Below are 25,320 nucleotides of genomic sequence, written 5' to 3' on the forward strand. Positions count from 1 at the left end.
AGCAGGCTGGAGATACGCCGTCAGGGCCGGAGGCTTTCCTGACGTTTAGCGTTGATAGAAGGCGCAGGACGTCGGCCTCGCTTACCGCCAAAGGGGAGTGTGGACTCGGGTTGTTGTCTGCAGGGCATGGAGAGGGGTTGGGTGATTCCAGACGCCCCTTCTGTGCTTCCTGGTTCTCAAACCTGCAGTAGAATCTGCTCAGATCTTCTGCGAGTTTCAGGCTAGGTGCTGCATGTTGGGGTCGAGGTTTATAGTTTCTGGCGGCCTTCAGCCCCTTCCATACAGCCCTTGAGTCCAAAGATCTCAGGTTTTGTTCCATTTTTGAAGCGTACTCCTTTTTGGCAATTCTCAGCTCCCGATTGAGGTCGTTTCTCACTCTTCTGTAGTCCTCCTGGTTGCCAGACTTGTGTGCCGCTTCCTTGCGCCTCCGCAGTTGTCGTAGCTTGTTAGTGAACCACGGCTTGTTGTTCGGGTACACATTGAAGGATTTTGTTGGTACGCAGGAGTCCTCACAGAAACTGATGTATGAGGCGACATTATCTGCCCATTCATCCAGGTTTGTCGCTTCTAGGGACTTCCAGTCAGTGCAGTCGAAACAGGCTTGCAGTTGCAGCTTGGCCTCATCTGACCACACTTTGATAGACTTGAGTGTCGGCTTAGCCATTTCTAGGTGCCTCTTGAAGGTCGTGCGTGAGGAGGGGGGCGGTGGAGGCGGGCCTTGGCCCCAGGCACGAGGGGTGGATGGGCGCCAGCTTGGGGTGGTGGAGCATGGCATACTGGAACTTCCAGCTTGCTCCTCTGGGTGTGCTGACCATCCGCCGGCTGCTCAGACAGGCAGACTAGAGATCAGTTTGGTGGTGTGCATGGTACAGCCGAGTTCAGCACAAGGCAGCATGAATATGCAATAGTCAGTACTTCACAGCCCAAGACAGCAGGGAATGCATCAATGTTCAGCAGGGATACATGCAGGCTAGTTATAACACCCAACAGTTCAGAGAGCTAGGCCCAGAGGGATCTAAAGAGGGACCCAACACGTTCAGCAAGCTAGGCCAGAGGGATCTGAGGGACAGGCCTGCGGTGGGACAGCTTAGTGGTGCACATGGTACAGCAGGGTTCAGCACAAGGGATACATGCAGGGTAGCAAGCTAGGCCCAGGGAGATCTAGAGAGGGACCCAACAGGTTCGGCAGACTAGGCCCAGAGGGGTCTATAGAGGGACTGGCCTGCGGTGGGACAGCAGACTGGCAGTGTGTGAAGTGAGGCCTTACCCCTGATGGTCAGCTGTGGAAGGCTCTCTGCAGCTGGGCAATGTCCTTCTCCTCGGTGGTGGGGACCTGGCAGTGATCGCTCAGCAGGCAGTTTCAGTCAGGCATCCGGATCATCAGGCAGGCGTCCTCCACGGGGGATCGACAGGCATCAGGATCAGGTCAGTGGCTGGCGCTCTGCAGCTCACAGGGTCGGGTCTGTGGCTGGATCTCTGCAGCCCCAGAGTCGGCTCCTGGCTCCTCCAGGCATCCGGATCACGTTCGGCTCCTCCGGTGAGCCAGAGGTCTGCGACTGGCTCTCTGCGGCTCCTGAGCTTTTGAGTAGGCTCCTCCAGGCACCCGGGTCATGTAAGCTCCTCTGGTGAGCCAGAGAGTTCTGCTGCTGGCTCTCCGAGGCTTCTGCGCTGGGGTCGGCTCACGCGCAGGCTCGTCAGCTGGATTGGAGGCTGCGGGGACCGTGAGAGAGGCTGCGGGGACCTTGAGAACACCCGTCCCCTATTCGTCTAGGGGTGAGCCTGCGGATAGGAGGTAGCGCAGAGAGGTGGCGGCAGGGGATGCGGTGTGGCAGCTGGGGCCGCAGTGGGCCCGGATCAGTCCTTGAGCCCACTCCCCGCTCGCCCCACGTGGTCCCCACGTGGGACAGGCTGTATGCTGCGGCGAGCCGGCAAGCCCGCAGTGACGGCTGAACGGGTCGCAGAGGGAGCTACTACATTTAGCTACTAACTAAACTACCCTAATGCTGGCTAACCTAAAAACAAATAAAACAGTGGAAAAAAAAAAAAAAAAAAAGAAGAAGAAAAGCAGGGTGAAAGCAGGAGCTCTGTGCCGGGGCAGCCCTTACGAGCGCCCACCGGAAGTGGAACAGCCACCCATCTAACAACCAAAGTGGTATCAGTAGAAGAGTTATGGGAACAGAATTGGGTAGCATCATGCATCTTGTGCTGAACGTTCACATCCAAAATTAAGGCCTCATTCAATCTCCATCTTAAGAGATTGAATGCTATAGAGGTCATCATCATAGCATGGTCAGACCATGAAATGTCCAAAAACTCAGCTGAAGTGAGCTTATCCAACAGAGTAGTGTCCACAAAGACAAAATCTATGCTGGAGTAGCTACTATGAGGGTGAAAGTTAAAGGAGGGTCCTCACTCCCCTGGATGTAAGGCTCTCCAGAAGCCCCAGGCATTAACCTCAGCCAAAGATTGTAATAGAGCCCTACTAGGTGGTCTGGTCTTTGTTGCACAGGGAGGGGAGTAATCAAAGTCACCAGTGACTATCAACTTCCCCTGTGTACAGTGATCTGAAGTGAAAAAGCAGCTAGAAACACTGTAAGGCCTTCTGAAGGGAGCGTAAAGGCAAACTACAGTATAGCAGCAACCAAACAATTTAAACACAGTGATCAAATTGGTCCTGAGGGTCGCGTACTACATTGGAAATTGCCAGAAGTGCTCTTCTTAAAAAACCTAGCAACAGCACACTTCTTAACCAGGGCGCAGGAAAATAAAATAAACAGCAGGGGTACATTTTGTGCCAATATTTGGCTTCAGAACCGTGCTTATGAGGCTTCCGAAGGAGGATTAAGTCAGCACCAGGCCTTTATAAGCGTTACTAGCCAACCAGCGTTTATTTGGAGAGTTCAGGCCTTTACTGTTGTGGGAGAATAACTTTTTTTTCCCCTGATACATTTTTATTTCAGTAGTTAAATGCAACATAACAATGCGAGTGACATTGAGTGGTGATTATATATGAAATGATAAAAGAAACAGAAGAACTGTTATAAGGAGAAAATGATAACAATAGAATAAACAGCATTATAATCAATGAATTATGATCGTCTATATTAAACCATGAATATAAGAATTTACCAATTCTTCTACATACTAGAGTGAAATATTTTATCCAACCACTGATCACAATGTGACCGGTCAGGAGACAAACACACACTACTAGATGATATATAGGTGATTGGCCAAGTGTTGCAAAGACCAGCCAAACACAAAGAGATGTAATAATGAAAGTCAAGCAAGAAATGAACAGGAAAGACTAGGGGCTCGATTCACAAAGCGGTGCTAACCCAGTTAGAGACTTTAGGCGTGATAACCATTGCACCACGCTGGTGAAAAGCCAGTTTAGGCGTGATAAGTTTAGGCGTGATAAGTTTAGGCGTGATAAGTTTAGGCGTGATAAGTTTAGGCGTGATAAGTTTCGATCGCTTGCAAAGTCCCGCACGCAAAGCAGCGCCATTAAACTCTATGCGAAGTGCACCAGACTTTGCTAGCGCAAAAACTTTTGATCAGCTGTGCACTGCGGTGCTAACGCAGTTGGTGCTTAAACTTATCACGCCTAAACTTATCACACCTAAACTTATCACTCCTTGGGCCTGATTCACAAAGCGGTGCTAACAGTTAGCACGCTGGTGAAAAGCCCTTTATCATGCCTAAACTCAGTTTAGGCGTGATAAGTTTAGGCGTGATAAGTTTAGGCGTGATAAGTTTAGGCGTGATAAGTTTAGGCGTGATATGTTTAAGCACCAACTGGGTTAGCACCGCAGTGCACAGCTGATCAAAAGTTTTGCGCTAGCAAAGTCTGGTGCACTTCGCATAGAGTTTAATGGCGCTGCTTTGCATGCGATCTAAACTTATCATGCCTAAACTTATCACGCCTAAACTGGCTTTTCACCAGCGTGGTGCAATGGTTATCACGCCTAAAGTCTCTAACTGGGTTAGCACCGCTTTGTGAATCGAGCCCCTAAACCTATCACACCTAGGGCTCGATTCACAAAGCGGTGCTAACCCAGTTAGAGACTTTGGGCTCAATTCACAAAGCGGTGCTAACCCAGTTAGAGACTTTAGGCGTGATAACCATTACACCACCCTGGTGAAAAGCCAGTTTAGGCGTGATAAGTTTAGGTGTGATAAGTTTAGGTGTGATAAGTTTAGGTGTGATAAGTTTAGGTGTGATAAGTTTAGGTGTGATAAGTTTAGGCATGCTAAGTTTAGATAAGTTTAGATCGCGTGCAAAGTCCCGCACGCAAAGCAGCGCCATTAAACTCTATGCGAAGTGCACCAGACTTTGCTAGCGCAAAACTTTTGATCATCTGTGCACTGCGGTGCTAACCCAGTTGGTGCTTAAACTTATCATGCCTAAACTTATCACACCTAAACTTATCATGCCTAAACTGAGTTTAGGCATGATAAAGGGCTTTTCACCAGCGTGCTAACTGTTAGCACCGCTTTGTGAATCAGGCCCTATGCGTCTGAACTTGCTTTATACTGTAAAGTACCATAAGGGTAAAAGAATTGCTCTGAAGAGATAATCCATCAATTTGAAGAATATACACCCAACATTGTTTAAGATGATTCAATGAAATTGTGGGAGAATAATTTAAAGAGTCAGGGCACCAGGATGGGGAGTAGTATAATTCCCTATGGGGGTGTCCTTAAGAGTTGCAGACATCAGGGAGGTGAAGAGTAGTAGGGACATGCAGATCTAAGAAGGTGTAAGGTCATACTGTGTTACTTACAACAGAAACCTCCAGCCCAGGTGAGACGAGCGAGGGCAGACCATGAAGGGTGACAGCTGTCATAGCATAGGACAAAACCTTATACTGGGAGAAAGTGCAGCCTAGCATTAAAGAGACACTGAAGCGAAAAAAAAAATGATGGTATGATTCGTATGTGTAGTACAACTGAGAAATAAAACATTAGCAGCAGAGATATGAGTCTAATATTGTTTCCAGTACAGGAAGAGTAAAGAAACTCCAGTTGTTATCTATGCAAAAGAGCCATTGAGCTCCACGACTTTCAAAGTCTTCTGAAGCTTGTTGTTATCTCAAGTGTCTGTCAATGTATTGTGTTTTTTTCCTGCAGAGGACAGTTCAAAAGTTCACTAGCCTGCTCTGTAAAATAATTTAGAATGCAGAGTAGTGCGTAAACTGCAAATATTAGAGAATGATGCAATGTTAAAAAAAACAACTATATAACTGAAAATAAAAATATGAGAATATTTTCTTTGCTACTAATTTTGTAGTAATTATCTGTACTACACAACCAATTCATTATATAAAAAAAAAAAAATTCGCTTCAGTGTCTCTTTAAGCTGAGTATTCGCAGTTTGACATTGATAGAAAGGCAATTCTGTATAAACTATAAAAAAGCAGAACACAGAAAACAAACATAGCCGGTCTTTGCACTCAGCAAAGGATGAGGTGAACCTAAATCACAACTCAGACTTGAAAGTCAATAGCTGCTCATTAACAACAGCAGCTTCTTCGAAAGGGTCGATGTGGCACCTCAGAGCAGAGCATGAGGGGGTAATCAACCAGGAAAACATAGATAATGGTTGGATCAATAAAATAACCAAGGCACTGAAGTAAAGGTGGGCTCAGTACACAGGTCACTTGTTCAAGCAACTTTGTGGGAAGCATTCAGAAAGAGGAATCTGCATTTTCCTATGCTTGTGCAGCTGTTAGTGTTAAGGTGGCCATACACTGATAGATTTGCAGCAGATTCGACCATCAGATAGATTTATGTCCGATGCCTGTCAATTTGAATCTGACAGGAATGTATCTGATGTGTGCCACACACTAGGAACAGATTTCCAATAGATTTCAGAATAAAATCTATTGGAAATAGATCTAAATGCATTATTGCGCCATTAGGGGGCCCATACACTGGTCGATTTCAGATCAGAAATCGATTCTATCCAATTCCCCATTCAATTGATTTGTGGCTGATTTCGATCAATTTGATCTATCTGACAGGATAGAAAATCTAGGTTGATCTGCTGCTGGCAGCAGATCGATGACACAGAGTTGCATTGGATCTAATGGTCTAATGCATTTAGATCGATTTCCAATCTGTTCCTAGTGAGTGGTACACATCAGATAGATTCCTGTCAGATTGGACTTGACAGGCATCTGACAGAAATCTGATGGTCGAATCTGTTGCAAATCTATAAGTGTATGGTCACCTTTAGATCCAATGCAACTCTATGGGCCAACGATTTGCTGCCGGCAGCAGATCGACCTAGATTTTCCATCCTGTCAGATAGATCAAATCCATCGAATCAATCGATCGATGGCTGAAATCGACCAGTATATGGGCCCCTATAGATCAAATCAATCAAAATCGATCGCAAATCAATTAGCTGATTTGAAATAATCAATTTCTGATCGATCGACTCTATAGAATCGATCGATGGCTGAAATTGACCAGTGTATGGGCCCCTTTATTGAGGAGAGGGAGGGTAGGGACGTTCCCAAGGAGCCGCAGAGGGTCCCTGGGATTCCTAATTGTCACAGTATCCCTCCACTTGTTATGGGGGGGGCTTCAGTGTCATGGTAAAGATGCACCCTACATTAAATTTGAGCCACAGAATCTTTGCAGCCATGACTCCTGCAGACCCCAAATTGGAGGGTGAGGAGGGGACCCCCGAGCTGCTGCCATACCGAATTGCAGAGCCCTAGATTGGAGTTTATGTGATATCTCAGGAACAAGCAGTGCTGGAGATCTGCAATATGACACAGAAGTGGCACGGGGGTCCCTACCCTACAAATGGGGGGATTGTAGGAGGCCTGGCTGGGGGGATATTCAGCATGAAATGTAATGAATGAGGGGTGCATCTTTCTGCACATGCCCAGATCTCTGGTGACAAGCAGGGATTCTCTCTCCTCCACTGCTAATTCTCCCCATACTTTCCCACCATGCTGACAGAATAACACAAATACCCACAATGCCTCTGGCTGAGCTAGCTCCCTGCTACACGGCAACAGCACCCATAAGAGCTGGGGTAAAAATGCCATCTATAGGGCCACAAGTAGGGATCTATTTATTCAGGAAACAAAGTCACATTTATTATTTTGCCTTTACTTTTCTCAGTTTCAACACTATTTAAAAAGATCAGCAAATGATACACACACAAAAATAACAGAGGTTCATATACTTTTTCTGATGACTATAAAACAAAGACACAGAGAGACATCAAAAAGGGAAATATCTTTTCCTCAGTTCAGTCTGGATGAATGGGTGCTTCTAATATCCGCACATCTGCTGCTCACAGTAGCTAAATAACATTGGTATATAGAACTTCCCTGGAGTCTCTCATTCTTGATGAAAATTTAAGGGGGTTCATTCTGACTCTGAATCGTACAAAGCAGCCATATCAATGTGACAAAAAAAAAATCTGGTTCATTCAGCTCACAACAAAAAAAATAAAAAAATAAATCACTTTCCAGTATTTCTTTTTAGAAAGAAGTTTGTTCAGACAAATGTGTGTTATGGCTTATATTTACTCTTCAGGAGAGCCCTGGCTGCATGTGACTGCAGAACCTGCCTTTAATAACTAAAAAATACAGAGACAGAAATCTCCTTTCCTCGGTCCAGTCTGGAAAAATGGCAGATTCTAATATTCCACATCTGCAGCTTTTAGTAGGTAAAGAAAATTAGTATAAAAAAAAAAACACCCAAACTTTCCTAGTGTCTCACATTATTGATTTAAATTTAAGGGGGTTACAGAGCAGCCATATCAGCGTGACAAAATCTGGATCATTCAGCTCCCAACAAAAACAAAAATTCCTTTTTAGCACTTTCTTTTTATCAAGAAAGTTTATTCAACAAAATGTGTGTTTTGGCTTCTCTTTACTCTTCAGGAGAGCCCTGGCTGCATGTGGCTGCAGAACCTGCCTCTAATATCTATCAATGGAAAATATAAAAAGTTCTAAGTAAGATTAGTACTATATGTGCCCATATTTATCTCCCCATGTCACCTCAGTTCAGGGACTTAAACGCTGTACAAACCAATACACTGAGACGTATCTATAGAACAAAAAGGAGCGCACTATAGTGCATTACCTATGTGTTTTTTATTCGAAATCTAAATATTATACTCACAAGAGTTGAATATCAAAGCGCTTCTCAGCGGTAAAGCCAACCGCTTATACTCTGAGGCAGGGCGGCAGCAGCGCGCTGTGGCCAGCAGCGAGAGTTCCGGTGGATGGGAAAAGCCGTCACACTGTTGGAGTAGGCGTGGCTGAGGTTCAATAGGTGTGCAGCGTCATTACGCGTTTTGGCGCTCTGCGCCTTCGTCAGATCTGACGAAGGCACAGAGCGCCGAAACGGTTATATAAGCTGTTGGCTTTACCGCTGAGAAGTGCTTTGATATTCAACTCTTGTGAGTATAATATTTAGATTTCGAATAAAAACCACATAGGTAATGCACTATAGTGCGCTTTTTGTTCTATAGATACCTCTCTTGCCCTACTGTCTGGAGCAGCATAGTGTATCAGCCTAAACAGCTAAGAAGACTTTCATCTGTGTGACTGCAGCCTCCAGAGAGGAGCGCAAGGACGTTTGTTGCTTTTTTTTTGCAATACACTGAGAAGCCTGAAAGAGTCATCTGGATACTGTGTAATTATGCTTCCTTGTGCAAAAAATAGACAAAGTGTATTAACACTTTTGGCCACGACATTTCCCACACTCAACTCAAGTGTCTATTATATATTTGCCAGTGCACACCGAGCAGATTTTGTATGCGATCCGCCAGCCGCATCGGAACATGACAACTAGGGCTTTTTACAGTGTTTTTGCAGTTTCTCATGCCTGACAAGGTATTCTTTCTGTGCAAAACATTTCCCACACTCAGTACATGTATGAGACTTCTTAACAGTGTGAGATCTTTTATGCCTGACAAGATTTGCTTTATTTACAAAACACTTCCCACACTCAGGACATGAATAGGGCTTCTCACCAGTGTGAGATCTCTCATGTGTGACAAGGTCCGATTTAAACCGAAAATATTTCCCACACTCAGTACATGAATACGGCTTCTTACCAGTGTGAAATCCCTCATGTCTGACAAGCTCTGATTTACAAGTAAAACATTTCCCACACTCAGCACAGCCATAGGGCTTCTCACCAGTGTGAGATCTTCCATGTATAACAAGCTCTGATTTACACCCAAAACATTTCTTACACTCAACACATGAATAGGGCTTCTCACCAGTGTGAGTTCTCTCATGATAGATAAGACCTGACTTATGCCTAAAACATTTCCCACACTCAGCACATGAATAGGGCTTCTCACCAGTGTGAGATCTTCCATGTATAACAAGCTCTGATTTACACCCAAAACATTTCTTACACTCAACACATGAATAGGGCTTCTCACCAGTGTGAGTTCTCTCATGATAGATAAGACTTGACTTATGCCCAAAACATTTCCCACACTCAGCACATGAATAGGGCTTCTCACCAGTGTGTGTTCTCTCATGTTTGATAAGGTTTGATTTACTCCCAAATAATTTTCCACAATCAGCACATGAATAGGGCTTTTCACCAGTATGAGATCGCTCATGTATGAAAAGATGTGATTTCTGAAAAAAACATTTCCCACACTCAGCACATGGATAGGGCTTCTCACCAGTGTGAGATCTCTTATGTTTGACAAGGGTTGATTTAAACCCAAAACATTTGCCACACTCAGCACATGAATAGGGCTTCTCACCAGTATGAGAACGCTCATGACTGAAAAGATGTGATTTCTGAAGAAAACATTTCCCACACTCAGCACATGAAAAGGGCTTCTCACCGGTGTGAGATCTCTCATGTGTGACAAGATGTGTATTCTGGGAAAAACATTTCCCACACTCAGCACATGAGTAGGGCTTCTCACCAGTGTGAGATCTCTCATGTCTGAAAAGACTTGATTTCTGAACATAACATTTCCCACATGTGGAACAGGAATAAGACCCTCCAGCAGGGGGAGAGCTGTGCTGGGTATGAGGCCCCTCAGGGTTAGACAGGTGAAGGGAATCTGTGGGAATATTTGGGGTAACCAGGATATCTGCAGGAGACTCTTGTCCAGTGACATCATCATCCGTTGTACAGTCTGTGGATACAGAGAGACGAGTCTCTGAGAGGTTCCTGATGCCGGGACTCCGCCCTGCAAATAGAGAAACATCGACACTTCCTGTTAGAGAATTCTGAGGGGAGGAACAATTATCGTTAGGGAGGGTCAGTGAACTTCTGCCGACTACACCCCTCCCCCGCTAGAAACACTAAATTTGCAGCGTACGTGAAAAAGGAGGACAATGGGAACAAGAGTAAAAAAAATCAAAAAGAGCTTATCGTTTGAGAAAATTGATGTTAAATTTAGAGGAAAAAAATGGCAAAGTTACTGCTGTAAAAAACGGGCTTTAGGTCTTTTTTTTACCGCACGCGTTCCCGCAACCTGATGCGCGCACGCCCACGATTGCCCAGCGCGCACACTCACACGCCGCACATGCGCAGTAGCAAAAAGCACGGACCAGCTACACAGAGACAGCACATGCAGGGACACAGGGGTTTTATTATAGAGGAGATTATACACACATAAATATATATTTATTTAAAGAACCAATAGGGAGCCTTGGAGGGAAATGATATAAAAAGATGCTTTTGCTCTCAGCTATACTTCACATTTGCTGTAAAATTTGATGTTCACTATATCACTACTTACAAGACAGCTATATACATGCAACGTCAAAAGGCATAAATGGATGTTTTAGGAAACATAAATACATGTCATTATGTTGGCTTAATTAAAACAAAACATCCAAACAGGGTCAGAGGTTGTTAAGTGACATATCACAAACAGATTAGACTCTTTGGGGTTGATTCACTCTAACAAATAGTGATCCCTAGAGTTAACAAGCCTTATCAGAGTAGCATAGCGAGTGCTACAAACGTATGCCTGCTAATTGGCAATGACAAGAGCTCCACTCGTCCTGCACTGAGCCCCTGCGGGTCCAATCATCACTTTAAAGAACATTATTCCCGCACTTTGATTGGCCCAATAGGCGGCCTGTCAAGTTTCCTGTCAAGTTACAGGCAGCCTATTCGGCCAAAGTGCGGGGATAATGTCCTTTCAAGTGATTGGACCCGCAGGTGCTCAGGGTAGGACGAGTGGAGCTCTCATCATTGCGAATTACCAAGCATACGTTTGTAGCGCTCGCTATGTTACCCTTATAAGGCACGCTAACCCTGAGAAGGCATGTTAACTCTGATAAGGCACGCTATTTGTTATAGTGAATCAACCCCTTTGCTTACTAAATGCTCACACAACTGAGACACTGCCAGGCACACAGACATTGTAAATTCCTCGGTCAAGATTTAGCTGCAAGCAGAACGGATGCAGTTAGTCTGGGCTGAAAAAGAAGGACATTAAATATCATTATCAAAAGATTTGAACCAATGCATACATTTTGTCTCCGCTATCAGTCTCTCTCTCTGTGATGTAAAGCCACCTTGCAGGGCGGTAACCCGAAGCTCATTCAAGCGGTGTCCAAGGGAATGAAAGTGTGCGGGGACTGGGAGATTAGACTCGGTATTGTTAATAGTGTGCCTGTGTCTGTTCATACCTTTACACAGAGTTTGTCAAGTTTCTCCCATGTAACTTCCTTTGGGCATTTTGCACACATGATATGCCAGATTAGTATAATCACAGGAAAAGGTGCCTTTTACCCTGTATTCCTATTGTGTACCTGGTACGGATATCCGGTCAGTGGAGTAAATTTGTCTACGGGTCTCACACCTTTTTTGTCAGCAGGGTGATGTTCAGTTCTGTTGTGGCCTATTCAAAGATCTCCTGACAATCATCTGTTTTAGAATGGGTGGCTGTCGATATGCCAGGAGGGGAGGTTCAGTGAATATCTTTCTCAGTCTGTGATCCTTGTGTAAAGTTTAATGAAGTTTCTTTGCAATCCTTAAGATTTTCAGGCGTGGGTTGTAGGTTGACAACCATTGGGACACGGCCCTTTTCCTGGTTTGTTTATATTTCAGGAGTTGAGCCCTCGGGATGATGTTAGCTATCCTGGGCCTCAAAGGGCTGTAACCTTGTTTAACTCCTATACGACCATCTCACGACAATTGGCGTTAAGTCCTGGGGCGGAGATTATCCCCACTTGAATGACGGAGATCCGCTCCATCATCAGTCTCCCATCAGCGATCGCCGCTAGGAGACTGTTAGATGGCAAAACCGCCATCTAATTACATTGTACAGCGATGTGATCTACCGCAGCACTGTACTGGGGACAGCCGTGTTACTCGGCTGTCCCCTGGGGTGGAACAAGAGCGATCGGCTCTCATAGGCTGATGCCTAAGACAGCTTATCGCTGTGATTGGCTGGTGGGGAGAGGGAGGGAGGGCTTGCGAAAAAAAATAGTTTTATTTAAAATAAATAAAAAAATAAACCAACATAGCAGCAGCGATAAGAGCACACCAACAGAAAGCTCTGTGGGTGGGCAAAAAAAAAAAGGGGGGGGGGAAATCACTTGTGTTCTGAGTTGTACGGCCCTGCAGCAAGCCCTTAAAGCCGCAGTGGTCTAAATTATAAAAATAGCCTGGTTACTTGGGGGGGGGGGGGGGGGGGGTGTAAGCCTACGGTCCGGAAGTGGCTAATGAAAGTTTTCTTAAGGTAATCCAAGTGTTTATCTCTGTCCATCCTATCATAACAGACCCAGTTGCATCTTATAGCTTGGCTTGAAGGAAAAAGGGCGGTTAGAGTCGCAAAACGTGTCCTATACGTCGCATGCGAGAGGAATGATACGCACAGAATCACACAGACTTCTGGGCAAGTTAACCCCTCGTATCCTGCGGCCACACCTGCATTAATCAAACTTAATTACAATTTGGAATCCGAGTAATTATGACCTCAAAACTACTGAGAAGCCGTCCCTAGATCTAGGTGGACCCTCCATACATCTCTCTCCTTTGTAAGAAATGAAAGTCTCCTCTTACCCGGTGATGTGAGGGGCGGCTGATTCTCCATTATGGAATCCTTGTAGAGGTCCTTGTGTCCTTCTATATACTGCCACTCCTCCAGGGAGAAATAGATGGCGACATCCTGACATCTAATAGGAACCTGACACACACAATGATACAGTCACCACCCAGACACACCCCTTGCTGTTACTGGCTAATGTCCCATAATTCCCAGCACCGCTCACCTCTCCTGTCAGCAGCTCCATCATTTTCCTGGTGATGTCCATCATTTTGTGCTTGATGTGTCCCTCAGATATCAGGGAGTGAGGTGGGGGCACCGTGATGGTCACATGATCACCAGACTTCACAGAAGGAAAAGTCTGTATGGAAAGACCGACATTAATATCACATGAATCCCACTCACCACTCTGGTCACCTGTGTGTTTGTTTCTTATTAGAGATAAGAGTGATGTCATGTAACCTCCCAGAATCCTCCTCACCTCTCCAGTCAGCAGACAGATGATCTCCAGGGTGAGGTTGAATATCCTCTCAGTCATGTGACTCTGGTCCTCGTCCATCCTCAGTGATGTGGTCATGTGATCTGTACAGGATGCTGCTGCCTTTGGATAGATAATAAGGGGAGGATAATCTAGGTTATACGGCTGTCAGTGGTGAAACTACCGATACAGGACCCCCTCCCCCAGCACTCCCCATTGCTGTCACTTGTGGGTGGTGGGGCCATGCAGAGTATTGCAGGAAAGCATAATAAGCTGGTTTATAGCTACCTGTGCACTATACTCACAGCATGCTGCAGTCCTGTCCTCCCTCTGCCTCCTCTCCAGCTGGCCTTCTCTCCTCACATCCCCCTCCCACTGTTACCATTCCTGTGATGTTACAGCAGTGCTGGTAGTGGTAGATGGATAAGGATATGAGGAGAGGCAGAGACTGAGGCTAATGGGAGCAGAGGACTGGAGCACACTGTGACAGCTAGATATAAACCAATGTAATCCTTCCTTTTACTACTCTGCATGGAGGTGGGGAAGGAGCAATACTGGAGTGTGGGCATGGCTATACTGGGAAATAAATGGAATTACTGTGGTGGGGGATATTACATACTGGAGGATAATGGTAATGCTGGGGGACACAGGGGGACATGGCTATACTGGGAAAGAAATTGCATTACTGGGGTGGGGGACATTACATACTGGAGGATAATGGCAATGCTGGGGGACACAGGGGGGACATGGCTATACTGGGGGAGAAATGGCATTACTGGGGTGGGGGACATTACATACTGAAGGTTAATGGCAATGCTGGGGGACACAGGAGGCATGGCTATACTGGGGGAGAAATGGCATTACTGGGGTGGTTGGCATTACATACTGGAGGATAATGGCAATGCTGGGGGACACAGGGGGGACATGGCTATACTGGGGAAGAAATGGCATTACTGGGGTGGGGGGCATTACATACTGGGGGATAATGGCAATGCTGGGGGACACAGGGAGGACATGGCTATACTGGGAAATAAATGGAATTACTGTGGTGGGGGATATTACATACTGGAGGATAATGGTAATGCTGGGGGACACAGGGGGACATGGCTATACTGGGAAAGAAATTGCATTACTGGGGTGGGGGACATTACATACTGGAGGATAATGGCAATGCTGGGGGACACAGGGGGGACATGGCTATACTGGGGGAGAAATGGCATTACTGGGGTGGGGGACATTACATACTGAAGGTTAATGGCAATGCTGGGGGACACAGGGGGCATGGCTATACTGGGGGAGAAATGGCATTACTGGGGTGGTTGGCATTACATACTGGAGGATAATGGCAATGCTGGGGGACACAGGGAGGACATGGCTATACTGGGAAAGAAATGGCATTACTGGGGTGGGGGACATTAAATACTGGAGGATAATGGCAATGCTGGGGGACACGGGGGGGGGGCATGGCTATACTGGGGGAGAAATGGCATTACTGGGGTGGGGGGACATTACATACTGGAGCATAATGGCAATGCTGGGGGACACAGGGGGGCATGGCTAAAAAAGACCCCCCCCCCCCCCCACATACACACACACACACACACACTTGTTCCTACTGTTCTCCTTAAAGAGAATCTGTACTCTAATATTCTTACACTAAAAAGCATACCATTCTATTCATTATTTTCCCCTGTGCCCCTCTGTGCTGTTTCTGCCACTCTCTGCTGCAATCCTGGCTTGTAATTAACAGTTTTAGGCAGTGTTTACAAACAAACTAACCAGCTTGTAATAGGCTCAGCTAAGCATAGTGTGTGAGTCATTCAGAGTGTGCAGGGGGCCTGCAGAGGGTGTGTATCGCTTCTACCAATCACAAGCAGCCCTGCACATTCCACACAATCAAGCCTTAGCCCGACAGACACGACAGAGGAAAGATACATTGATTTATTACAGAGACAGTGCAATTAGGAAAGACTGCAGTAAGCCAGAGCAGATTAGAACAGGCATAGGAACTTATAGGATAGAAGAACTAAGGCTGAAAAATTTGTTACAGAGTCTCTTTAACACACTTAGCACATTTGGTGATTCTAGCATGTACTGGGCTTTGCTATTAACCTCTATAGCTGGGGGTATTCTTCAATATAATTGTGTCCAAAATCTGCCATAGAATACACAGAAATGTGTAAAGGTGAATGTATTGTCAATGTGCTTCAGTTCTGCAAAAAAAAGTTCAGTAAATGAAAATGGGCCAATGCCAATGAGAACATAAAGGATGTACTGCTCTGCCCTATTCACAGGCTTAGAAGGCATCTGTGAGAGCAATAGGGAGAGGGGAGATCGCAGAACATGAGCTGGTATTCTGCACATTATCAGCTGTATGGGGTGTAACAGGAGCTGTATACAGATAGTGCTGGTACTCTGCACATTATCAGCTGTATGGGGTGTAACAGGAGCTGTATAGAGATAGTGCTGGTATTCTGCACATTATCAGCTGTATGGGGTGTAACAGGAGCTGTATAGAGATAGTGCTGGTATTCTGCACATTATCAGCTGTATGGGGTGTAACAGGAGCTGTATAGAGATAGTGCTGGTACTCTGCACATTATCAGCTGTATGGGGTGTAACAGGAGCTGTATAGAGATAGTGCTGGTATTCTGCACATTATCAGCTGTATGGGGTGTAACAGGAGCTGTATACAGATAGTGCTGGTACTCTGCACATTATCAGCTGTATGGGGTGTAACAGGAGCTGTATAGAGATAGTGCTGGTACTCTGCACATTATCAGCTGTATGGGGTGTAACAGGAGCTGTATAGAGATAGTGCTGGTATTCTGCACATTATCAGCTGTATGGGGTGTAACAGGAGCTGTATAGAGATAGTGCTGGTATTCTGCACATTATCAGCTGTATGGGGTGTAACAGGAGCTGTATAGAGATAGTGCTGGTACTCTGCACATTATCAGCTGTATGGGGTGTAACAGGAGCTGTATAGAGATAGTGCTGGTATTCTGCACATTATCAGCTGTATGGGGTGTAACAGGAGCTGTATAGAGATAGTGCTGGTATTCTGCACATTATCAGCTGTATGGGGTGTAACAGGAGCTGTATAGAGATAGTGCTGGTACTCTGCACATTATCAGCTGTATGGGGTGTAACAGGAGCTGTATAGAGATAGTGCTGGTATTCTGCACATTATCAGCTGTATGGGGTGTAACAGGAGCTGTATACAGATAGTGCTGGTACTCTGCACATTATCAGCTGTATGGGGTGTAACAGGAGCTGTATAGAGATAGTGCTGGTACTCTGCACATTATCAGCTGTATGGGGTGTAACAGGAGCTGTATAGAGATAGTGCTGGTATTCTGCACATTATCAGCTGTATGGGGTGTAACAGGAGCTGTATAGAGATAGTGCTGGTATTCTGCACATTATCAGCTGTATGGGGTGTAACAGGAGCTGTATAGAGATAGTGCTGGTACTCTGCACATTATCAGCTGTATGGGGTGTAACAGGAGCTGTATAGAGATAGTGCTGGTATTCTGCACATTATCAGCTGTATGGGGTGTAACAGGAGCTGTATAGAGATAGTGCTGGTACTCAGCACATTATCAGCTGTATGGGGTGTAACAGGAGCTGTATAGAGATAGTGCTGGTACTCTGCACATTATCAGCTGTATGGGGTGTAACAGGAGCTGTATAGAGATAGTGCTGGTACTCTGCACATTATCAGCTGTATGGGGTGTAACAGGAGCTGTATAGAGACAGTGCTGGTACTCTGCACATTATCAGCTGTATGGGGTGTAACAGGAGCTGTATAGAGATAGTGCTGGTATTCTGCACATTATCAGCTGTATGGGGTGTAACAGGAGCTGTATAGAGATAGTGCTGGTACTCTGCACATTATCAGCTGTATGGGGTGTAACAGGAGCTGTATAGAGATAGTGCTGGTACTCTGCACATTATCAGCTGTATGGGGTGTAACAGGAGCTGTATAGAGACAGTGCTGGTACTCTTCACATTATCAGCTGTATGGGGTGTAACAGGAGCTGTATAGAGACAGTGCTGGTACTCTGCACATTATCAGCTGTATGGGGTGTAACAGGAGCTGTATAGAGATAGTGCTGGTATTCTGCACATTATCAGCTGTATGGGGTGTAACAGGAGCTGTATAGAGATAGTGCTGGTACTCTGCACATTATCAGCTGTATGGGGTGTAACAGGAGCTGTATAGAGATAGTGCTGATAGTGCTGACAAGATCAGATCTATCTAAACAACAGCGTGCATTTGCCATTGATTTGCTTAATATTGTATTACGCTATAACTACTTCTCTTTTCAGGAGGAATTCTTTCTGCAGCTGCGGGGCACGGCGATGGGGTCGAATGTGGCCCCGTCCTATGCGAACCTCTACATGGGTCTGTATGAGGAGGCTTTTATTTATTCTAATCGCCATTTTCAACAACACGCTAGATGTTGGCTCAGATATATAGATGACATTTTTTGTGTGTGGGTGGGACCACATTCGACCCTTGAAACCTTTCTAGGGGAGCTGTCCCAATGCTGCAGAGAGATCAAACTTACATGTCATTCAAGTATAGAACGTGTTACTTTTTTGGATACCACCATCATTAGAGAGGGACGGTCACTTGCTTCTGACCTTTTTATCAAGGATACAGACCGGAACTCTCTATTACACTATGAAAGCTTCCACCCTTCCCATGTGAAAGATGCTATCCCTAGGGGGCAGCTGGCCAGACTAAGTAGGATTGTCTCTTCCCCTGACTCCTTACAGGAGCGACAAGAGGCTATGGAGTATAAATTTAAACAGAGAGGCTACCCACAACAGATTCTACAACAAGGGCCACGTCCTAAGAGAAAACCCAATAAACAGTTCCGGCTCCCTTTTGTATCCACCTTTAATACTAGCAGTAGTGACGTTGAGAAAAGCATTAGACGCCATTGGCACCTTTTGAGTCATGGTTTTCCCAATATCCCTGAGTTTAGACATCCTCCACTGTTTTCATATAAAAAAGCCCCCACGATTAGGGATAAGGTTTTTTACCATACAGCAACAACTGAGGAGTCTAATAAAAGAGTGGGGACATTTCCCTGCTTGAGCTGTCACCTCTGTGGACATATAACCAAAGGGTCAGAGTTCACACATCCCTCTAAGGGTGTTAAGTTTAAAATTAAAGATCTATATACCTGTGAGTCAAGCTATGTGGTCTACTATCTCAAGTGCCCATGTGGCTTGGGTTACATAGGTATGACTACCCAAAAAATCAGAGATAGGATTTGTTCTCATAAAAGTGCAATTAGAAATGGAGACATGAAACAGGCTGTCTCAGCGCATTTCACTAGCATGCACCACAGTGTGTCACAACTTAAAGTACAAATTATTGATGGGGTACCTATTACGTGGAGGGGAAGACATAGTAGACTTAAGGAATTACTTAAAAGGGAGGCGGGGTGGATCAGGAGATTGGGTGTATTGGGGGAGGGCGGACTAAACAGAGAATATGATCTGGGGTTTTGTATATAATTATACCTTGACATGATGCTTGCTTTAATGTGTTATTTTGCTCTTTATTACAGAGCTTTCATATTGCCTTGGCTCGGGGAATCTGGGTGGAGAGATTGCTAACTTTGATTCGCTGCAGCGGATTGGGTAAGTGTTGCTATAATTTTGCTATTGGTGAGCGAGCGTTGCCAGGGACGCGCTGCTGTGGATACCATACACCGCCGCTGTTGAAAGCGGCTGCTTTGTTTACATGTGACGTCACTAGCGTACGTCCTTGTGGGCGGGAGACTGTTGACGTCTCATTCAATGCTTTATGCGCACTGAGTATGCGCTGAGCCATGGATGGACTCCACACAACGCGTACGGGGTGACGCTGACAGATCCTTAGTCACCTGACCTTGCTGCAGCGAATAGGAATGCGGAGGTGGTTCTTTGTCGGCGTGGAGCGCTGATACACTCTGCAGTACTTTGCTTTACAGGCTATTTTGCATGTTGGCGATGTAGTCTTCACTCAGGTCCTCTGAATGGCACAGGTAATGTGATTGGCTGTGGGAGATTTGAATTGATTGGATATTTGGGTGGGCTGACACTATATATGTTGAATGTATATGTCATCTCATTTGTGGTTGAAACGGCTTGAAGAAAGGCTAATACCTGAAACAGCGGGCTGTCGCTGTGTTACCACTGTTTTTAATGCTTCATTAAAGAGCTTTTTTCTACTTTGGAAGTGCCAGCCTCCAACACTTTTTACTATATGGATTGGATCTGATGGTGTGAGGATCTTTTGAGGCTTGGGCACCCTTATCCCTGTGTTCAGCGAGTGCCACTCTTTTTATCATTGTTGGTACTCTGCACATTATCAGCTGTATGGGGTGTAACAGGAGCTGTATAGTGATAGTGCTGGTATTCTGCACATTATCAGCTGTATGGGGTGTAACAGGAGCTGTATAGAGATAGTGCTGGTATTCTGCACATTATCAGCTGTATGGGGTGTAACAGGAGCTGTATAGCGAGAGTGCTGGTACTCTGCACATTATCAGCTGTATGGGGTGTAACAGGAGCTGTATAGAGAGAGTGCTGGTACTCTGCACATTATCAGCTGTATGGGGTGTAACAGGAGCTGTATAAAGATAGTGTTGGTCCTCTGCACATTATCAGCTGTATGGGGTGTAACAGGAGCTGTATAGAGATAGTGCTGGTATTCTGCACATTATCAGCTGTATGGGGTGTAACAGGAGCTGTATAGAGATAGTGCTGGTATTCTGCACATTATCAGCTGTATGGGGTGTAACAGGAGCTGTATAGAGATAGTGCTGGTACTCTGCACATTATCAGCTGTATGGGATGTAACAGGAGCTGTATAGAGATAGTGCTGGTATTCTGCACATTATCAGCTGTATGGGGTGTAACAGGAGCTGTATAGAGATAGTGCTGGTATTCTGCACATTATCAGCTGTATGGGGTGTAACAGGAGCTGTATAGAGATAGTGCTGGTATTCTGCACAATATCAGCTGTATGGGGTGTAACAGGAGCTGTATAGAGATAGTGCTGGTATTCTGCACAATATCAGCTGTATGGGGTGTAACAGGAGCTGTATATAGAGCTGGTGCTCTGCACATTATCAGCTCTATGAGGTGTAACAGGAGCTGTATAGAGATAGTGCTGGTATTCTGCACATTATCACCTGTATGGGGTGTAACAGGAGCTGTATAGAGATAGTGCTGGTACTCTGCACATTATCAGCTGTATGGGGTGTAACATGAGCTGTATAGAGATAGTGCTGGTACTCTGCACATTATCAGCTGTATGGGGTGTAACTGGAGCTGTATAGAGATAGTGCTGGTACTCTGCACATTATCAGCTGTATGGGGTGTAACAGGAGCTGTATAGAGATAGTGCTGGTATTCTGCACATTATCAGCTGTATGGGGTGTAACAGGAGCTGTATAGATATAGTGCTGGTATTCTGCACATTATCAGCTGTATGGGGTGTAACAGGAGCTGTATAGAGATAGTGCTGGTACTCTGCACATTATCAGCTGTATGGGGTGTAACAGGAGCTGTATAGAGATAGTGCTGGTACTCTGCACATTATCAGATGTATGGGGTGTAACAGGAGCTGTACAGAGATAGTGCTGGTATTCTGCACAATATCAGCTGTATGGGGTGTAACAGGAGCTGTATATAGAGCTGGTGCTCTGCACATTATCAGCTGTATGGGGTGTAACAGGAGCTGTATAGAGATAGTGCTGGTATTCTGCACATTATCAGCTGTATGGGGTGTAACAGGAGCTGTATAGATATAGTGCTGGTATTCTGCACATTATCAGCTGTATGGGGTGTAACAGGAGCTGTATAGAGATAGTGCTGGTACTCTGCACATTATCAGCTGTATGGGGTGTAACAGGAGCTGTATAGAGATAGTGCTGGTATTCTGTACATTATCAGCTGTATGGGGTGTAACAGGAGCTGTATAGAGATAGTGCTGGTATTCTGCACATTATCAGCTGTATGGGGTGTAACAGGAGCTGTATAGAGATAGTGCTGGTACTCTGCACATTATCAGCTGTATGGGGTGTAACAGGAGCTGTATAGAGATAGTGCTGGTACTCTGCACATTATTGGCTGTATGGGGTGTAACAGGAGCTGTATAGAGATAGTGCTGGTACTATGCACATTATCGGCTGTATGGGGTGTAACAGGAGCTGTATAGAGAGAGTGCTGGTATTCTGCACATTATCAGCTGTATGGGGTGTAACAGGAGCTGTATAGAGATAGTGCTGGTACTCTGCAGATTATCAGCTGTATGGGGTGTAGCAGGAGCTGTATAGAGATAGTGCTGGTATTCTGCACATTATCAGCTGTATGGGGTGTAACAGGAGCTGTATAGAGATAGTGCTGGTACTCTGCACATTATCGGCTGAATGGGGTGTAACAGGAGCTGTATAGAGATAGTGCTGGTACTCTGCACATTATTAGCTGTATGGGGTGAGCTGTATAGAGATAGTGCTGGTACTCTGCACATTATCAGCTGTATGGGGTGTAACAGGAGCTGTATAGAGATGGTGCTGGTATTCTGCACATTATCAGCTGTATGGGGTGTAACAGGAGCTGTATAGATAAAGTGCTGGTACTCTGCACATTATCAGCTGTATGGGGTATAACAGGAGCTGTATAGAGATAGTGCTGGTACTCTTCGCATTATCAGCTGTATGGGGTGTAACAGGAGCTGTATAGAGATAGTGCTGGTACTCTGCACATTATCAGCTGTATGGGGTGTAACAGGAGCTGTATAGATAAAGTGCTGAGTGCTTAGTTGTGGACCCAGAAGAGGATAGAAGTGTCGGGGTGCAGATTGTAGGCGGAGCTCTGGAGTGATGGGCTGACCAAACCCAGAAAGCCTCACTGCTTAAAGTACACTTGAAACATAGCTTCTAACATTTTCAGATAAGAAAGAGAGACTTTAAGACATACCCCTTACCACACCTCTACCCACACCCCTAGTCACGCATATCACAAAGAATTCAGAAGCAAAAGATGCAGTTGTATCATTCAGACCACACTGGTCCTTTCCATCATTAGTAGTTTCCCTTTGAAAATAGGAAATATATCAATTTGGAGGATGGGAAAAAGTTTAGAGTGAATTTTGCAGTAGAAAAACAAACATTTACATACAGGGCTGTGGAGTCGGTACATAAACCTTCCGACTCCAACTCCGACTCCTCAGTTTCTGAAACCATGACTCCGACTCCAACTCCGACTCTGGGTACCCAAAATTGCTGAGACTCCGACTCCTCGACTCCGACTCCTTAGTCTAATACTTAACAGGGCTGTGGATTTTGTACAAAAATCATGCGACTCCGACTCCTCTGTTTCTGAACCCACTACTCCAACTCTGACTCCGGGTGCCCAAAATTGCCCTGACTCCGACTCCTTGACTCCGACTCCAACTCCAACTCCACAGCCCTGTTTACATAGATCTGCACATCTGTCCTGAAAGAGGGACAAATGAGGAGCAAAGAGGGACAGAGGGACAGGGCTCCCAAAGAGGGACTGTCCCTCCGAAAAAGGGATATGTGGGAGCTATGTTTGAAGTGAGAGGTACATGGAGGCTGACATATTTATTACCTTTTGAACAATACCTGTTGCCTGGTAGAGATGGCCCAAACAGTTTGCCGGCAGACAGTTCCTGGTGAACTACTTGGGCTGTTCGCCATTCACATTTTATGCAATTTTTTTTGTAAGAAAATTGAGTTTGCATTTTTTACAATAAAGTCAATGGGCGCCAAATGTTGCAGTTAACAGCAAAGCTGATATCAGGGTGCTCCAGGGTGACGTGGGCGGGGAGGAGAGCGGGAGCCCCGCAGGGACGCAGCTCTCGCTATACTAAGTATAGCTAGAGCACATAAGCACCTTCAAATGTCCCTCCAGGGCTCCGCATTAGTCTATTAATAGACCAATGGGGAGCCTTGGATGGATACTGAAAGGACTACTGTGGGGGGGGGAATTAACTTGCCCGGGGCTTCTAACTTGCCCGCAGACATCCTGTGCCCGCACAGCCACTTACCGATGCTTCGGCCCCACCTCCGGTTCACTTCTGGAATTTCCAACTTTAAAGTCGGAAAACCACTGCACCTGCACAGCTGTGTCTTCGCTCCCGCTGACGTCACCAGGAGCGTACTACGCAGGCACAGACCATTCTGGGGTGGGGGGGGGGGTGGGTCGGGAAAAATGAGTTGAACTTACCCGGGGCTTCTAATGGTCCCCCGCAGACATCCTGTGCCCACTGCAGCCATTTACTGATGCTCCGGCCCCGCCTCCGGTTCACTTCTGGAATTTCCGACTTTAAAGTCAGAAAACCATTGCGCCTGTACAGTCGGCCCCTCCCTCCCGCTGACGTCACCAGGAGTGTATTGCGCAGGCCCAGTATGGTCTGTGCCTGCGTAGTATGCTCCTGGTGACGTCAGCGGGAGCGAAGACACAGCTGTGCAGGCGCAGTGGTTTTCCGACTTTAAAGTTGGAAATTCCAGAAGTGAACCGGAGGTGGGGCCGAAGCATCGGTAAGTGGCTGTGCGGGCACAGGATGTCTGCGGGCAAGTTAGAAGCCCCGGGCAAGTTCATTTTTCCCCCCGACCCCCCTACAGTAGTCCTTTAACCTCCTGATGACCAGCTAACGCCGATTGGCGTAAACTGGTTGTCTGCGGGTGTCTCCGTGAACAGCCGGAGAGCCGCCGATCGCGGCTTGCCAGCAAAATGTAAACACGCGGGGAAAAAATCCCCGCTGTTTACATAAGGCAGATCGGCGATCCCCGGCCTCTGATTGGCCGGGGACCGCCGGCATATGATAAGCTGAAGCCTATCCTACAATGCGCAGGACGGATATCTGGCCTGCGCCGCTCAGAGGGGAAGGGGGAGGGAGGGAGAGGGAGGGAGCGCCGAAAACGCTCCGGAGGGGGGCTTTGAAGAGGCCCCCCCCCCCGCAAAGCACAGCAAGCCGGTGGCGATCAGACCCCCCCCAGCAAGACATCCCCCTAGTGGGGAAAAAAGGGGGTAAGTCTGATCGCCCTGGAATAATCCTGATCTGTATAGGAGAAGGGAGAGAGAGAGGAGAGGAAACCGGCACTGCATTCAACTTGTTTATTCCATATTGTAGCATAGACGTATAAAAAAAACACATAGCAGTGTACAATAGAAGACATACCAGTTGGTGAAGCGTGGTGGGTGGCGGTGGGTGCTGGGCACTGTGGGTCCACAGTGCCCAGAACCCACCGCCACCCACCACGCTTCACCAACTGGTATGTCTTCTATTGTACACTGCTATGTGTTTTTTTTTATACGTCTATGCTACAATATGGAATAAACAAGTTGAATGCAGTGCCGGTTTCCTCTCCTCTGTCTCCCTTCTCCTATACAGCAATGCTTAGTCTACTACCAGAGCACGCATTCACCACCATATTGTATGAAGCACAGTGGATCCTGCCAGCTCCCCACTCAGGATTTATTCCAGCTGCAGTGCCAACCTCCATACCTTCTCTCACCATAATCCTGATCTGTGCTGCGGGCTGGAGAGCCCACGCAGCACAGATCAGACAGAAAACCCCTGGTCGTCAAGTGGTTAAAGATGCTTTCGCTCTAGCTATACTTAGTATACAGTGACTTGCAAAAGTATTCGGCCCCCTTGAAGTTTTCACTTTGTGTTGGTCTTTCACGTGGAATTCCAATAAAATTGATTCATGTGTGTGGCAGTAATATGACAAAATGTGGAAAACTTCAAGGGGGCCGAATACTTTTGCAAGCCACTGTA

At 46.1% G+C, this 25,320-nt stretch overlaps 1 pseudogene; it reads right to left on the bottom strand.

Annotated features, from left to right (window-relative positions):
* Nucleotides 1-22,756, bottom strand: part of LOC137537207 (uncharacterized) — a 76,848-nt pseudogene extending 54,092 nt beyond the window's left edge.
* Nucleotides 22,757-25,320: the final 2,564 nt, after the last annotated feature.

The sequence above is a fragment of the Hyperolius riggenbachi genome, chromosome 10 (genome assembly GCF_040937935.1).
Source record: "Hyperolius riggenbachi isolate aHypRig1 chromosome 10, aHypRig1.pri, whole genome shotgun sequence".
Lineage (NCBI taxonomy): Eukaryota > Metazoa > Chordata > Amphibia > Anura > Hyperoliidae > Hyperolius > Hyperolius riggenbachi.